This window comes from Ambystoma mexicanum, chromosome 10 (assembly GCF_040938575.1).
Source record: "Ambystoma mexicanum isolate Mex_15411 chromosome 10, UKY_AmexF1_1, whole genome shotgun sequence".
Classification (NCBI taxonomy): Eukaryota; Metazoa; Chordata; class Amphibia; order Caudata; family Ambystomatidae; genus Ambystoma; species Ambystoma mexicanum.
The window spans coordinates 1173691639-1173707918 of record NC_090932.1 but is presented as its reverse complement, the minus strand read 5'-3'; the positions used below and the strand labels follow the sequence as shown (position 1 = coordinate 1173707918).

The 16280-nt window shown below is 46.4% G+C and overlaps 2 protein-coding genes across 6 annotated transcripts in view; one reads left to right on the top strand and one right to left on the bottom strand.

Moving 5' to 3' along the window:
- TAB3 (TGF-beta activated kinase 1 (MAP3K7) binding protein 3) overlaps window positions 1-1323 on the bottom strand; it is a 49473-nt gene extending 48150 nt beyond the window's left edge. Inside the window, exon 1 of the mRNA XM_069619128.1 lies at window positions 1206-1323. The gene's annotated coding sequence lies outside the window, so the exon portion shown is untranslated. The remainder of the gene's footprint in view (window positions 1-1205) is intronic.
- The window catches only part of AIFM3 (AIF family member 3), a 479089-nt gene continuing 464094 nt past the window's right edge, over window positions 1286-16280 (top strand). For all 5 annotated transcript variants that reach the window (XM_069619126.1, XM_069619124.1, XM_069619123.1 and 2 more), the window contains exon 1: window positions 1286-2012. The gene's annotated coding sequence lies outside the window, so the exon portion shown is untranslated. The remainder of the gene's footprint in view (window positions 2013-16280) is intronic.

The window sequence follows — 16280 nt, the reverse complement described above, 5'->3', positions numbered from 1 at the left end:
AAACAATGTATATGTGTAGGAACTAAACCTTAGAAGATATGTGGTCAAGTGCCATAATCACAGACCACTTTCAGACCCAGGCTTCACTATTTAACTGAAGTGTGTGATCCTGGGCAACTTATTCTATCTCACTGTACCTTATCTATGAAAATATGGATACCTTACAAATGAATCCTGTTCATACTGATCATTATTAAAATACATAACCATGGTTATATAGTAGTGTGGCTACATATATAATAATCACAGTGGTTCTTCATTTAGTGTATACCATAAAGGTACGTGTGTCATGTCTTACTCCTCACAACTTCTTGTAATTTCCCATGATGCCTTCAGGTATAAAAGATTGTAACAGATTCTGTGATGTCACTTTCAGTGATGTCAACACATATGCAAATTAAGGGGGCGTCTTTTGTCTCACAGGGCCCTAAAATCCCTAGCTCGGTTGTGTGACCCCTTCTGTGTATTATTTAAAGGGGTGCGTCCTTACACCCCTTCCGTGAGATGGGCCCAGGTTTCCATCGGTTGATTTGTACATTTATAGCAGCGGGTTCGGGGCAGGGCTCCATTGTTCTGCGTGCACTGGTGGCGTTTTTCTGTGGGCCTTCGCAGCCTGGCAGAGCAGTGAATGGGACTAGTTTCTGGTTGGCGTCTCGTCCTAATTCCTGAGGTCTCAATTGGAAACTGGTCCCGGGATTCCATATGAGAGCGCTGGTATTGCACGAGGGGTGACTTCCTGCGCCCACCCTATTGTGTACCCCGTGCAGAGCCTTGAAGGCAGCCCCATCCCCCAGCCAGCCACTCCGCAGCCCTCTCCAGGGGCTAGCAGCCTCCCCTCCTGCCGGCCTGCACCACCTCGCCTGCAGCCCCGAGCTCCCAGCCGTGCAGCCTCAGCACTAACAGCTCCCTTTCTTGCAACCCTCCCTCCACCCCTTGCAGCGTTCTATTTCTCTCCTCATCGGACCGTCCCCTCTCTTTCGCTCTCTCCTGCAGCCTCTCCAGTCCCTCCTGCGCCCCGGCATCTCTCTCCTGCACCCTCCTGCTCCTCCCTGCAGCCCCGCCCTCGCTGTCTCCATGGCAGGCAGCTTGATCCTTGCTAACCCGAGGTCTTATCCGCCGCTCCCGCTTGCAGCCACCTCCTTCCCTGACCGGCAGCCTCCTACCTCTCCTGCAGTCCCCTCCTTCCCTAACCTGCAGCCTCCTACCTCTCCTGCTGTCCCCTCCTCTCCCGTCTCCTGCAGCTTCCTCCTCCCTTTCGCAGCCTCCGTGTGTCTTCGCTCCTGCAGTCCCGGGCGCCAGTCCCGTAGGCCCCGCCCCTTCACCTGAAGCGCCTCCCTCTTCAGTGGCTCCGCCCCGTCTCTACATCAGTCCCCTCACCTTTCACCTGCAGCCCCACTGCCCCCTCGCGTGCAGGCTCCTACTTTCCACGCTACTGTTCGTTCTTCCACACTCTTCCCCTCTCCTTTGGAGTCTTATCCCCTTCCTCTCGCAGCGTCGTTCTCTTTTCCCTGCACCCACAATTGCATCCAGCTCATTATCCCCGAAGAACCCTTACCTCTCTCTCTCTCTCTCCCTCCTGCAGCCTCCTCGCCTCATACCTCTATCTCCCGCAATCGCCTCTCCAGAAGCCTCCCCCCCCAGCCCCCACTCAGGCACTCCCACTGGAGCGCAGCGCAAAGATCTGCCAAGTGCATCCTTCCTGCCTGCGCCGGGACTTCTCACATCTTGGGAGCGCGTGGCGCCCGCTGCAGCCTGCCAGTCATCTCTCGCGGCAGCTCCGCAACTTCCCCAGGTGCCTGCTGCCCCAAGGGCAACCCCGCGCACCCCCGCTGCAGCCACGGGACCCCTGCTGAAGTCCACAGACCAGCGCAGCGCTGACAGACTCCTGCCGCAGCCCCGAGACCCCGGCTGCACCCGCCAATCACCTACTGCAGTGGCCACGCTCCGGGTGCAGCATCCCCAGGCTCCGGCTGCAAGCCCCACACGCCTGCTGCAGCCGCGTTTCTGCTCAGGTAAGCACTTCTCCTCTGCGCAGCAAAGTGCAGAAAAGGGGCTCTGCTCCGGCAAAGGATCGTTTTTTCATCTGACCGCACAGATGGTTTATGGAGCTGGGGGTCTTGCCTAGGCCCATAAACCCCCACCCAGTATGTATCACCGAGGCAGCATTTCAAGGCGCTGTGTGAGAAGTGTGTTTGGTTTGCAGGACGGAGGCTCCGCTGGGGTGTACCTCCGTGAGGGGTTCTAGCCTACAACCCTAATGCTGAGATGTGTCTGTGGGGAGGGCGGGGTTTGGGGAGAGTGGGCTTCCCCCGGGGTTTGTTGCACACATGCCTTATGATTACTTCCAGTCATCGTGCCCTCCAACGACCCCAACGTCCACGCATTCACAAGCCACCCGCCGTCGTCTTTGCGCTGTACGGTGGGGCAGTGTTAAGTGTCAGAGTGCGAGCAAGTCGGAGCGCCTGCGCTGTTGGCTGTATGGCTGCAAGCAGGGCAACGCCGGGTGTGAACCGGCCCGAAGGGCAACAGAGTGACTTTCAACATCACATTTAGGGGAACAAGTGAAACACATGAGAACCGGGAGTACCAGAAGGATGGCACCCGCATACTATAATGGATATCCCCACACATAATGTGCATAATACAGCAGGTGCTGCCACTGTTTGCAACTGTGCAATGCAATCGTAAATAGCACGTTTCACTGTTACGCACTTTATAGGTTTTCTGTGAACTCCAGGCTGGGCCTGTGTGGACGAGCTGTCTGCATGCCCCGCCTCCATACAGCAATCTGATGCCCCCCAGCTGGGTTCCCGTGTTATAAAGGCCATGCATATATTCCCAGATGGCCCACTCGGCATTGCTGGGGCTTTAGTTAGAGCATTGGGGCAGGCCGACTGGCTGCACTCCGCTCGCTAAAGTGCCAAAGGCGCGCAGAAGGCGCGGAGGCGAGTGACACTTTATCAAGCTGGGCCGGCTTTTATCACACGGGTTACTTGTCTGAACCAGACACAACCGGAGTTTGGTCAATCCCTGTTGCAGCTGAGGCAGGGCGAGTGGCAGGCAGATGGTGACACCGGTTTATGGGCACAATGGCAGGTTTCCAGAGAAAGCCTGAGGGGCTGCAGCAGGAGACGGCATCTGCCCCAGCCCCTCTGGCGAACGCTCACTTCCTAAGGCGTCATTCTCTCTCTGACCCAGCATGCCTAGCTGCCTCCCAGTGTCCCCGCGGGCCAGGCTACCCTGGTGGCGGCATACCTGGGGACATTCACGCTTTCCTCACGTCAGCGAGTGAGCCATTTCGTAGAATTTAATCTGCGCAACTCCACGATAATGGAAGAAACGGGTCCTGTCTCCCTCACACACTGAAATGTCCCCTCCCCACCCCCACGGAACATGCATGTTCACGTATATGACACTGCCTGTGAGGCTTCCACACGCGCACCTAAGAATTGAAGGCAGCAATGAGACAGCCTTCGGGGTTAAAAGGAGAAACTTTGGCGAGTCTGAGCAAATTGCACCTGTCCCTATTACAATTAAGGTGCACCAGAAACCCTTAGCGTGGGCACCCCAGTGCCTTGACCCCCCCCCCCTCCTCCATGACCTGGCCCCTCACTCCCCCCCTCCTCCCCTCATACCACCCGCATATGTCATACATCACATGTTGAAAAAACAACTCGGACACCTTATAAAGTTGGAAGAGTAAAATGCCTCAGCAGCTTTATTTTGCATAAAGTCTTGGAGTTATCTTACAGGCGATCCGTAATTCACAACCACAGGTATACTACTCTGTGTGCGGCTACCCAGGTAACCCTTGCCCCCCCCCTCCCTTACCCTCCTCGTCCGGTGGACGCCTCAGGTTGAGCCCGACCCTTGCTATTAACCTCTCTCTACCCCTGGCCGTTTGTAGATTTCCCATGAGCGATTTTGACATAGGCCCCCCCTTTTTCTCTAGGTCTTTGTTGGGAATCCCCTGCCACCCCCCTCCCCCGACACTTCACTGTGTCCTGTGTTTGGGTCTAGGTAAAACCGGCAGCCACGCGGTGCCTCGCTAGTGATCAGGTTCCTATACCGGCACCGCCACAAGTGCCCCAACGCTACACATATCCCACATCCGTACGTTAAGGCCGACACCGCCCTCCGGTGCCGGCCCACAACTTTCTGCCTGCCTATATGGTCATCGCTTTGCGATGCCCGTCTATTTTGAGTCCTTTCTACTCTACTCTGTCCCCCACCTCCATCTCCCAAGTGCTGCTTGTACCGGAAGCCCTATCCTATCTATCCTGCCCCCCCCATGTCTCCCTTCCGTCTTGCCGAGCCCCTAAATCCTCCCAGTTCCCTCTCCCCCAGGCCTCCCTGTGGAGTCTGGCCCAGTGCCCCCCCTGCCAGCGTAATATCTCTTAGGTGTACCCTATCCCTTCTACTTCCTTCCTTTCCCTCGCTTGCTCCTCCACTCACCAGGTCCCCAGTTTTTTGGGTCCCGCCAAACCCCCCCCTCCCTGCCGTTTCTGCCCCTCCATCTCCTAGCTCCATTTCCCCCCAGAGGCAGACTTCCCAGCCCTGTTCTTCCGTACCCCGTCTCCTGTCCCCCAGCTTTTGGTCCTTGCCCCCCCCCCCCTTATTCCTTGGGGCTGGCTTCCTCCCCCCTGTTCCCTCTATTCGCCTAGCCGCACTATCTTGGATCCTCCACCTCCCTCCCCCTCATGCCCCCCTCCTTCCGTGAAGACTTCCCCTTGCTGATTTTGTCACCGTTACCTGAGCCCCCCGTAGTCTCCACTTGCTCCCCCCGACCGACTTCCCTTGATGGCCTTGATTGTGAGTTTATGTTGATTCCCCCCACCCCCGCAATTTTGGGCTTGGAATTGGCTCCCAAGTCCCCTACGTCCCTCCCCTTTTTCCCAGGGCCTCCCCTGAGCCTAGTACTCTTGGGGCACCGTAAGATCTAAGCTGTTGGCTGAGCGTTCCCCTATGGGCCTGCCATTACTTCGCTACAGGGATCGCAATGTAACTCCGCTGGGCGACCTGCAAAACAAAAGACAAATCATTACAAACATTTTGTTTCTTGGGAGGGTTGGTGGGAAACAAAATCCACGATCCGGTGGGGGCAGGAAACCGAGGGAGAATGTGTTTGTGTCTGAAAACCTGTGCCTTTATGAGGCCGGCTTCTCCGTCGGCTCCCTGCCCTAAGGGGCGGCGCCCGCCATGCCACCTTCGCTGGCGCGTTCGCCCGCCAGAAACTGGGGTCCAACACTCATCATCCCGAAGGGTGCCCGTAGCCCGTGTAGCCAAGGGGCCATGGCCAGCTTTCTAAAGGGGCCTTAGTACACGGACACGCCCATGGGGGATTCTCATTACTCGAGCGAAAAGAGGTGCAGAGTTCCCATGCGAGTCTGGTTCGGGGTCTTGTTCCAGAGGTAAGGTCTCACATTCCGCTGTTGTTTCCGGTTTAACACTGGTGTCCTTTCACTAAAATCATTCCATAGCACAGGTGACCCCACGTGACTTTTATCGCCCAATCACTTCCCAAGAACTGTTATCACGCAGCCTTTGACCCCCTACCCAGTCACAGGAAGTGCTACATATAGTACCACGAATGTGCAACACTGATAGATAACCCCAACTTCTAACAGAAGCAGGGAATGAAACGAGGCTCTTGCACCAGTTACTGTGCCACAGAATGTACCCCACTAGCTCATTGCAAGGGTGGAGTGTTTAATGTGTAAGAAAATAAGTGCCAGGGCCCAAATACTTTCTAGCACGCTTGCAACACTGCGGGCAGGCAGTTCCCCAACATTGCTGCCACCTCCAACAGCTGCTCCCCATAGTGTTGTGTCACATTTGGGGTTAAACTACAGCTCGCACTTGCTCATTGGGGTTGCCGGATGCTCTGGCTATCATCACTTCATAATCAATCTGAGACAATAAGTGCCGGGGCCGAGCCCCAGCAAACACCGCCACAAATTAAGCACTGTGGGCAGCGCCCAAGGTCACTGGTATGTCCACCCGAGGAGGCGTGGGTAACCCTGAGGCAAGCCTACTGTAAACTGCCTTTCTCAGGAACCCGCAGACCTTGTGATTACGAACCCACCGGATGACACAGGTGGATTTATAGAACACATTTGGCTTCACAGACAATTCACAATGCTAATGAAATACTAGTGCATGGGCGCGTTATAAATGCCATATCATATCAATAATATTAAACATTTTATGCCAGCCTCCTTGTACTATTAGGGGCCGTAGTAACAACTGTTCATGTAATCCACTTTAATGGCACTCACTGCATCAGCAGGATGAAGGGCTGAGTCGGATATGAACCCGTGTTCTACAAGTAGAACACAGCTATGTATGGCTGCCGTCAACCTCACAGAGCTGCCTTATTGGCTGGACTGTGTTTTCCCATCCAGGGCTCTAGGAATATGCATCTCTCTAAATGTTTCGGACTACAACTCCCATGATCCCTCACAATTGACTATGCTAGCTAGGTCTAATGGAAACAGACCAACATATCTGGAAAGTCAAAGTTTGCATCGAGGGATCCCTCACGAAGTTTGGATATAGTTTATACTGTACACACCAACCTTGATGGATCACTTCACAATCCTTGCCTTGAAATTAAAGGCCTCCTTTATTCTGAGTTTTGGGCACATACACTCTCTTTTAAGTTGCCCTTTTTTCACCTTCCACATAGGACACACAGATATTTATTATCTTATCAAATGTAATTAAAACAGCTCAAAGTGTAGAACTTGAACTTGCGTCCCGCCTTTATTGGGATGCAAGGGGCGCACGTGCAGATTTCGTATTAATCGACTCATCTGCACCTCTAACAGAAATGATGGACAGCGATGAAATCACATCGTGCAAAGAAATGTAGCGGTGCATAGCAACACAAATGACATATTCTGGGGCAATTGTTGAGTCAGACATCATACGCAGGAACGTGTACCGGAACAATACATCCTAAGGATATTATTATGTATTATATGTATATTTGGTTACACTGGTATCATCATATAACAATAGGTTCTATATTAATTTATTAACAAACTTTTTTTCGATGGGTTTTCAGCCGAATTTCTTTTTCTGAAAAAAAACATGGAATTATTTTTTTGTGGTGATTTCCCCCAACCCCATTCATTAATCTATCACTGTTCCCGACCCCCCACCCCTTCCGGACAGCCCCCCATTTTTTTCGATGGTTTTTTTTTCAAGAAAAAAACAGCCAAAAACCCACTGAAAAAAATCCATGTTGATGAACGGACGTCGAACCCAATTGCAGTAGGTGCACCCAATGTTATGGTGTGTTACCATGCCTTCTTAAGTGCACTACTACTAGAAGGGAGGCCTCTTGCCACTAACTGATTAACAACCAGTGCACGTTTGAAGGACTAACCCGGTGTGGAGATAGGTTCTCAAAGCATATCTGAATGGAAAATGGTCTTCTAGGCCTCTTGTGGTGACAAGTGGAGTGTTCCACAGTGCGGCACACACCGAAAAGCCGCCTGCATGCTCCGGTCACGTCTTTGGGACAGAGAACAGAAGAGTGGACTCTGATCAAATAGTACATGAAGGCGTACTTCTGGAACCTCTAGTGCATAACCTCGGGTCTGAGATGTACCTGTGGTAAGTCAGAAGCAGGAGACAGACACTCTAACGTTTTCTTAAGGACTCTTTATTAAGTGTTTCAAATCTTACTCTGTCCCTAATGTGTGGAGCCTAACATAGAGAAAAGAAGTTCAAAGGGTGCTCGTCAGGATGTCCTACAAAGAAAACGTAGTTCGTCACCCAGACAACCTACACTAGCGTGAATTCTGTCCCTACCACTTTGAACACAGGAAAATCCTTTAAAAAACAAAAGAAATGCTGACTGAATTCTGACCTCTGCATGATCTCGTCTAGTCATAGTAGCACAGGCTCCTGGCCCTTTCCAGCGTCCCAGTGACTACAACAAGTCTCTGTTTTCTTTCTCTTTTTCCTCAGTTGGTATTAAAGTCTCTGATTGGTGTCTTCCATATTACACTTTACCAGATAATTTGTCTCAGGATCTATTTGATGAACGAGCCTTGGCAGTTTCTGATTCTAACCAAACAAAGCCAAGTGTTCTCAAAATGCCTGTGCTAATTATGATTACATAATTGCACACTCAGCAACTATTGGAATGCTAAATGCATTACACCTGTTATAATACTATAATGAATGGGATCATTTGTTTTTATGCAAATTAACTCATTTGTACACAATAATCGAAACAGAAAATGATAGGAACAAATTATGTTAGGAACATTGTATTCTTTGCATAAATTAAACCAACACATACATGATTTTGATACATGGTCACAAGCAAATAATTAATTCCTTGTATACATTTCTGTTGGTATAATTCTCTAACAAAGTATGTCTTACATTTCCAAGACAATGTGCCTCGTGTCTCCTTGATAGATAATGAGGTTTGATCAAATGAATTTGTGTTGTTCCATTTACTAATATAAGTTTAGTATCTTGATTGTTTCTTGCCCAACATGTGTTTCACACGTGGAATACAATTCTTCCACATTGAGTGCTTCTTCAGGATCTACAAAACAGTGATGAAATGTACATTAGTTTGAAATGTTTCCCTATCAATATTTCTGCTCATTTGAAATAATGAACTTCTGTACCTTGAATATTGTGCATTTGATTACTTTTATTGTCAATTGCAATGGTCATCAGTTTTATTTCCCGAGCATGGGTCTATTTGTCACCTGAAAAATAATATGTATGCCATTCAATGCACTAGGTTGCTTGATAATAGACTAATACGTTAATATGATTTACCTGGTTCAGTACTGAGCAATGGTATTACCTGGTTTATACGTTATTGTTCTATTTGACTCAAATTCTCTTCCAATTACCTATTCCTCATTATCTGATTTTTCAAACTATAGGTCTGAAAAATGAATATATCATGTTTTATCAACTTAATGTGGTCATACCAAATCATCTTGCTAATCAATAGTTTGTAGATTTATTGTACATTTATGTTCGTATGATATCTCATATGAATCATTTTGTTGTTTGATGTAAGTTGGTATTAAGCAGGGCTGATGAATCTTTGCTTCTATAAAATTAATCAAGCATTGCATCAGGTATGTTAGCCTATAAATTAAATGACTATATATCAATATCTGCACTTCAATTAGTTTGCCATTTGTGAAAAACATTTAGGGTCCACTAATAATGCAAAGACTTACCTAATGAAGCACTCCACAGTGTCACAGCCACATGTCTATTTTGCATGTCTGATTTCGCATCATTGTTGCTGGATTCACTATTCTTCATCCAACACTTTAGATCACAGGTTTTGAGAAAATTAACGTATACCCTGATGCTCTTTGTCTGGTCTATGTACTTTTGGGTTTCTCTAGAATGGCAAACAATGCATGCTTAACGAACATTGTTACTGAACACCCCATTGTAATACTCAAAGCTTTTTCAACTGCAAAGGCAGCAGCAGCTAAAGCTTGTTCGTAAGGGTAATGCCCTTTCATAACTGGGTCTAAAATCCCACTGTAATAAGCCAATGGTTTATGTCCATGTCCTAATGTCGTTTTCTGTGTGAGAACTGCTCTTATGACTTCTCCATTTAAATGAGAAAATAAGTAAAATTCTTCATGATAGTCTGGAATTCCTACGATAGGGGCTGTACTAATTGCCTTTTTAATTCCTCAAATCCTTCAGTCATTTTATCTGTGCATCTTATCTTGCTTTTGTCTACCAGCGCTTCTTTACTTCCTTTTAAAAGTGGTTCAAGTTAGTTGCTGTAATCAAAAACCCAGGCCCTACAATAGTTACATACGCCTAACAACTGTTGAATTTCCCACACTGTTTTAGGTTCTAAAGTCTTCATAATTGCTTCTGCTCTTTCCGGTGTCACTTTTCTACCCTCTTGAGAAATTAGCTGTCCTATGTGCAGGACCTCTTCCTGACAATATTGTAACTTTTCTTTGTCCACTTTGTAACCTTTCTCTGCTAATATGATCATGAGTCACACTGAGTCTTCCCTGCACCTTTCCTCTGTCTCACTGCACAACAATATGTCATTTACGTACTTTATTATTGCACTCTCGAGCTGTACATTGTCCAGGTCCATCTGAAGGACCCTGTTAAAGATCGATGGGGACTCGCAGTACCCTTGGGGCAAATGATTATGTTTCAGACAAATATTTCTATACGAAAAGGAAGTCAAATCTTGTGAGTCCTCATGAAGGGGAATTAAGAAGAACACGTTTTTTAAATCTACAACTGTGAAATATTTAGATTGAATATTGCATAATATCATGGCGGGATTTGGAACTAAAGGAAACTATGCATCAACAATATTGTGTAGGGGCAAAGATCCTGAATGAATCTCCCCGATGCCCCCCCTCCCCACAGTTGATTTCTTCACTGGGTACACAGCTGTGTTACATGGGGACTCAGATGGCACCAATATTCTTTGATTCATTAAAGCGGAAATGGTCTCGAATATACCTTCATCTGCTTCTCGGGACATGGGATATTTTGCTCGTGGCAAAATTGCTCCTGATTTAAACTTTAACTGCTCATACTCCTTTGAATAGGACCATGTCATATGGACTCGTCCATAAAATATTTATCACTTTCTCCAAATATTCCTGGAAAAATGACAGTTTCTTTTTTACCATTGCCATTCTCTGTGGTATTTTCAAACTCTCCACTTTAATCCAATAAGTGAGACTTATAAAGAATATTAATTCATCATCAGAATAATCATCCCTATCAAGCTCTTCGTCTGTCAACCTATATCCTTCACCGAGGGCTATCACTTCTCTCCATCCTCTACCTCATCTTTTGTTCCATGGACAACCACTCTTTCCTCTCTGCCCACTGCTGCTTTTAATTCTAAAGGGGTACCCTTTCCTTGTTCATCATCCATGGGTATTTCTGGTCTAAACAAACACTTTTCAGGTATTCTCAATATTTTACCTACCAATTTGGTAACCACGATAATAAAACAATCACTCCATACAAAAATACTTTGAGACCTAAAGAGACTCCTTTCTGGCCCGTGAAGGCTAATTTAAATGTGGTCACATTCATATAATGTATCCCTGGAAAGGAACACACTATTCCCTAGTCAGTAAAAGAGATCATCATATTAAGTTTTGTCATCAAGTCACATCCTAGCTTGTTAACTGGTGTCTGCCGAGAATAAAATATGGGCATAGACATGTCATGTTCTCCTATAGAGAGTGGTAATTTGTCTGTAAAAGTAACTAAACGCATTGCCCAGAGAATCCTGCACGTTCATGACAATGCTTGGGTATTTTCCCACCCGGACACAGGAACAAGTTGCTCTGTTGTCTACAAGGAAAGAAAATGTCTTGCCACCTATCGTTACCTTGACCCTTGGTTCCTCTCGGGAGCCCGGAGTCATTGATGGTACTGAACACATCAGGTCATTCTTTGGGCTGTCCTATTGTGGATATAAATGTATCCCTGTACCTGTGAAAGGATTTCCTGCTATCACAGTGACACTCCTTGGTTTAGGAGTCGGTGTTTGCGGTATTCCTACATTTGTGTTCCATTGTGGTACCATGGCCTGTTGTGCCTGTGCTTGCTGGGTCTGTATCTGTTAGGCTTGCACAGGCACTTGCTGTGGTTGCCCTTGTGGTGATTGCATTTGTAGTGGAGCTTGCTGTGTTTGCTGTGGTTGCAGCACACATGCCTGATTCTGCGTGTGATCTTTGGCATAATATTCCTCTGGTTCTGTATTATATTGTGGAACATAGCCCAGCCCCCTCTTGGAGCTTGCCAATTTTGCTGTATGACCCCTCTACTTCTACATGTTCTGGCTATATGTCCCATCCTTCCACAATTCCACTGTTGTTGTGGCTGTCCGCCATTAAATCCTCCTCTTGCCTGAGGGTTCTGAAATCTGCCTCGTCCTCCTCTCCTGAGTCCATTCCCTCTTCCTCTTGGCCAAAAATGTTACCCACTCTTATACATAGGGTATACTATATAACTCTGCTGCACTGGTCGCTTCTCTTTTGTCGTCATACCCTCATTACTTGGCAATACTGCTCCTTCTATGGCTAGTTCTCACAACATGTTCTGAACTAACTTCGCTTCCTCCTGCTTTCTACTCTCAGCTTTCTTCTTCTTCTCTTGTAACAATCGGCATTGGTGCACGATAGTCAATTATATCTCTGGTCATATTCATTTCCGTCCCTACCTGTTTCTTTATCTGCCTTTGCACTGGCTCCGGCAGTCCCTGACATACAATTTGGTAAAATAATGCCACTGTTTTGTCCCACGGTTTCCTTGTCTCGAGACACCATCTCTCTTGAATATCTTGAATAAAAGCAACAGTATCTTCATCCTTACCCATCTTCCGAGTCATGATCGCACCCATATCCGATATATCTGGATATTGTACTCTGAGCACTCACCATACATCTGATCTGCAATTATTAAATGTATTGAATGGCGCTCCATCGTGTGTCGTCCTTTGTGCAGTAAGACCCGCATATCCTGCTCACTTCCAAATGTCGTCAGCCATCCCTCCAAGGATGGCTGCTTGCAGGCCTTTTATGTCACCTATAGCTAACATCATTCCCGATGTAGTAATCAATTTTCCCGCACCTGAAGTCAAACCAGGTAATTTACATTTCAAATTATCCTTGTCCATTTGTGGCCACAGAATATATTGTGGTCGTCCTCCCCCTTTCTCAAATAATGGGAATTGTGAAAACCCTGAGCGATAATCATACCCACCAAATCCAAGTGATTTACCCACGGCTGAAAGTACCGCAGGCAAAATGTTTGCATGGGAAAGGTGCGAACTATCAAAAGTTTGCACCTTTCTCATGTGAACACACTTACATTCACACACCCACACACACAACACACCCATAACACCCCCCACCCACACCCTCAGCACACCCCCACCCACACCCCAACATAAACAAACCCCACTTACCTTCATCTTCACGCTGGGTTCCTGAAGCACCAGTTCCCTTTCACTTCCGTGATCGGGAACTGGCGCTGCAGGGTCCTTTTTCTTTTTATTTTTTTTTTTTAACAGAAGGCTGCAGGGGTTTAACAGTCCCCGCTCACTATACAATAAAGTATAGTGAGCGAGGCATTGCAGGGGACACCCCTTCAGCCCCCGTTTCTTTTTTTAAATGGAAGGCTGCCATAATGTATAGTGAGTGGGGCGATGCGGGGGACACACCCGCAGCCCCCGTTTTTTTTTTTTTCAAATGCTACCACCAAAGGTTCGAACTTTTGGTGTTCGAACCTTTGGTGGTATCATTTTTAGAACTTTTAGTTGATGCGACAATTTTTTTTATTAGGCAAAATCATCCTAAACCATACCCACCTACTCTCTTCTTGTCTTCCAGGCGGGGCTAGTCTCGCCCATTGGTCTCCATCCTGGTAGTGACCTTAGTCTGCTTACTTAAGGCGGAGATACATCCCCTGCACTGTGTGACTGTGATTGTGGTTGCTCAGTGTATGGTGTTGGTGATGGTGTTTTTTCTTCAGGGTCCTCTAAGTCTGACCATTTTACCCCTTTCTCTACACTCAAATCTTTTGAGAAACTGCCTGTGCCCTCTCTTCCCACTATCTCGTTCTCTTCCCTTTCTTCAACTGACATCATTATGCCCCAGCTTGTATGACTTCCATCCCTTTCCACATCATCCAGATCTAGTCTACTTGAAAACAGACAGCGCTCTATTCTCATCTGTTAATGCGTCACCAGACCCTCCTCCTGTTTCCCTCACTAAAGCTTCTTCAACATCCTCTTAGGTTTTAGTTCCATCTTTATCTCTCATTTGCCAATATAAATCCCCAATCATCTTGCCTATGTTTTCTGCTTCATGCTTGTCAGCCCATGTCTGTTTTCTCAGTATCCCCTGCAGCTCCCTGCAGGGCTGTAATCACCCTCACTCTTCCTCAAAACTTTCTTGTGCTTCGATCAGCACTATGCTTCTATGAAATATATTATCTATTTCATCATCCTTTAGTCCCCTACTTCTGTTAATCTCATCTTCCCTTCTTCTCCCCTCTTTTTCTTCTTCCTATTGCCTTTTTTCAACCTGCGTACTTGCATTCTCTGTATTTCTAGCTATTCTTGCTTCTTTTCTTCTAGTCTCTTTTAAATTCCTTGCCTGGTACCTTCTTCATTCTTCCTTTTTGCTTTCTCTCCTTTTCCTTCTCTTCTTTGTATGCCCTCTCATGTTCTCTTTCTTCCCTTTCTCAAACCCCCATCAATGGCCTTACCATCTAACTTAAGTAATATCTGTCCTCCCATCCATTCATTCTGTACTGTCGTCACTCCCTTAGCCCTATCTTTCACTTCCCTCTGTCACCTTGCCTCTTCCTCTATCTCCATCTGTCGGTCCTGCCTGTTCTTTCTCTCATCACGCTGTTTACTTTTGTTGTGTGTTGTCATACATTTGTGTTCTCTACTTTTGCTCTATTCCGCATTATCCTCACTGTTATAAGCGGGGGGTCTCGTATGTCAGATTAGCATAACCCGTTGCTGCTTTCAATTCCTTTAAAGGATACAAACTGTGCTCCTCAGTATCCATGCTCTTGTTTTCGGAAGGGGACAGAGGAGTTTTTCCAGGAGTGGAAAGAGGAGCCAGAGGTGTTATATCCTCCTCCTTATGCTGATTAAGCATCCACTCCTTCTCAGGCAGATCTGCTTTTTCGCTCTGATGTATTTTCCCCAATTCTCAAACGGCCAATCTTTTCTGTAACTTCTTCCCCTTTTATGCAGCATGTAAATATGTTGTCATATGTTGCAATTTTGACAACAAACCCTCCTGAGGCCACGGCATGAGTGTTTTATTAGTCATGCTTCTAACCCACTCCCCGTGATATTGTCTTATCTTGGGTGTGTATCTCAGCAGTGTCCTACATAGGTGGAGAAGAGGAGTGTCCCCCATGATGACAAGTCGATCTTTTATTCTCTTATTTATTTTTTATTAAGTATACCACAATGATTAATTTGAGCAGGCACCATCAATCGCCGCTTATTACCAAAAAAACTATTTTTTAACCACTTTAAAAATCTATGCAATGATGTTCTTTTAGTTCCTTCCTTTACACTTTCCATCAATTTTAACAATTTGGTGTTTTATTATTGATATTTTAAGTCTTTATTTATTCTCCTTTGATTTTTACCCTCCCTACTTGACGTCAATCTCTTGATTTAAAAAACTGCTGATCTCCTTAATTTTGTATTATTGTTTTATGTCTCCTAATCTAGGCACAATAAAAGTTTTATACTGACATATTTATAACCCCATACACGTGTGCACTTTTACATTTTCTGTGTACGCCTTCCTTTACTATCTAAAATAAATGTATCTCATCTCAGTTTTTACTCAATTTTGGAGTTTGATACACACTTTTCTTCTTGGCCTTGCCTCAGGAATCCTTAAATAATACTCCTATTTCGAGTTGTATTGCGTACCCTTCTGCCATATTGCCTACCCTTCTGCCACTCTTGGAACCGGGAATCAAGGTATCTATTTCTCTTCTTTCTTATCCCCAAAAATACTGTTACTGTTTTACATATATTTGCAATACAGACCCTCTCCCTATTTTTGCCTCCTTTGATGTTCTACTTATGTCTGTGGCTCAGCTCGAGTCCCTCCCCATCAACTCCTCCCCAATCGACCAGTTCTCCTTCTGTCCGCTGTCACCAGCGGGGACCGGATAGGAATTTCATCAAAGGGGCATCTGTCGGCTGATTCTTCCCATACGTTTTTATTTGCACGGCGATCTCCACACGAAGCTCCACAGTCTTCTGGCTACTGGCGGAATAAATCAAGAGTCCGAGAGTCTAGATCTGGGCCTAGGTCGATTAGACCAGAACCAACTGTACCGCTAGCAAAATGTGATCTAGCACCTTGAAGCGTCTCATGTGCTAGATGGAATTACCAATATAGATCTTGCTCCCAAATAACCTGACAGAGTCAAATAATATGGCAAAGTACTACTTTATTATCAGCATAAAATAAAGTGGGGCAATCTGGGGAATAAGAGGCAGTAATTCACACACTCACACCCAAATGTGATTATACAAAGGTTTTATACCTCGATGTGCGTCATTTATGATGTCATCCTACGTGGCAAACTTAAAGCTATTGAAGGGAGGGATTGGTTAAGGGAACATATGTACCTATAGTATACATAAGTGTTAATACCTTCATTGGCTGCCCCTTATCTGGTGGACACACCTCAAACTACCTCTAAATACATATAAT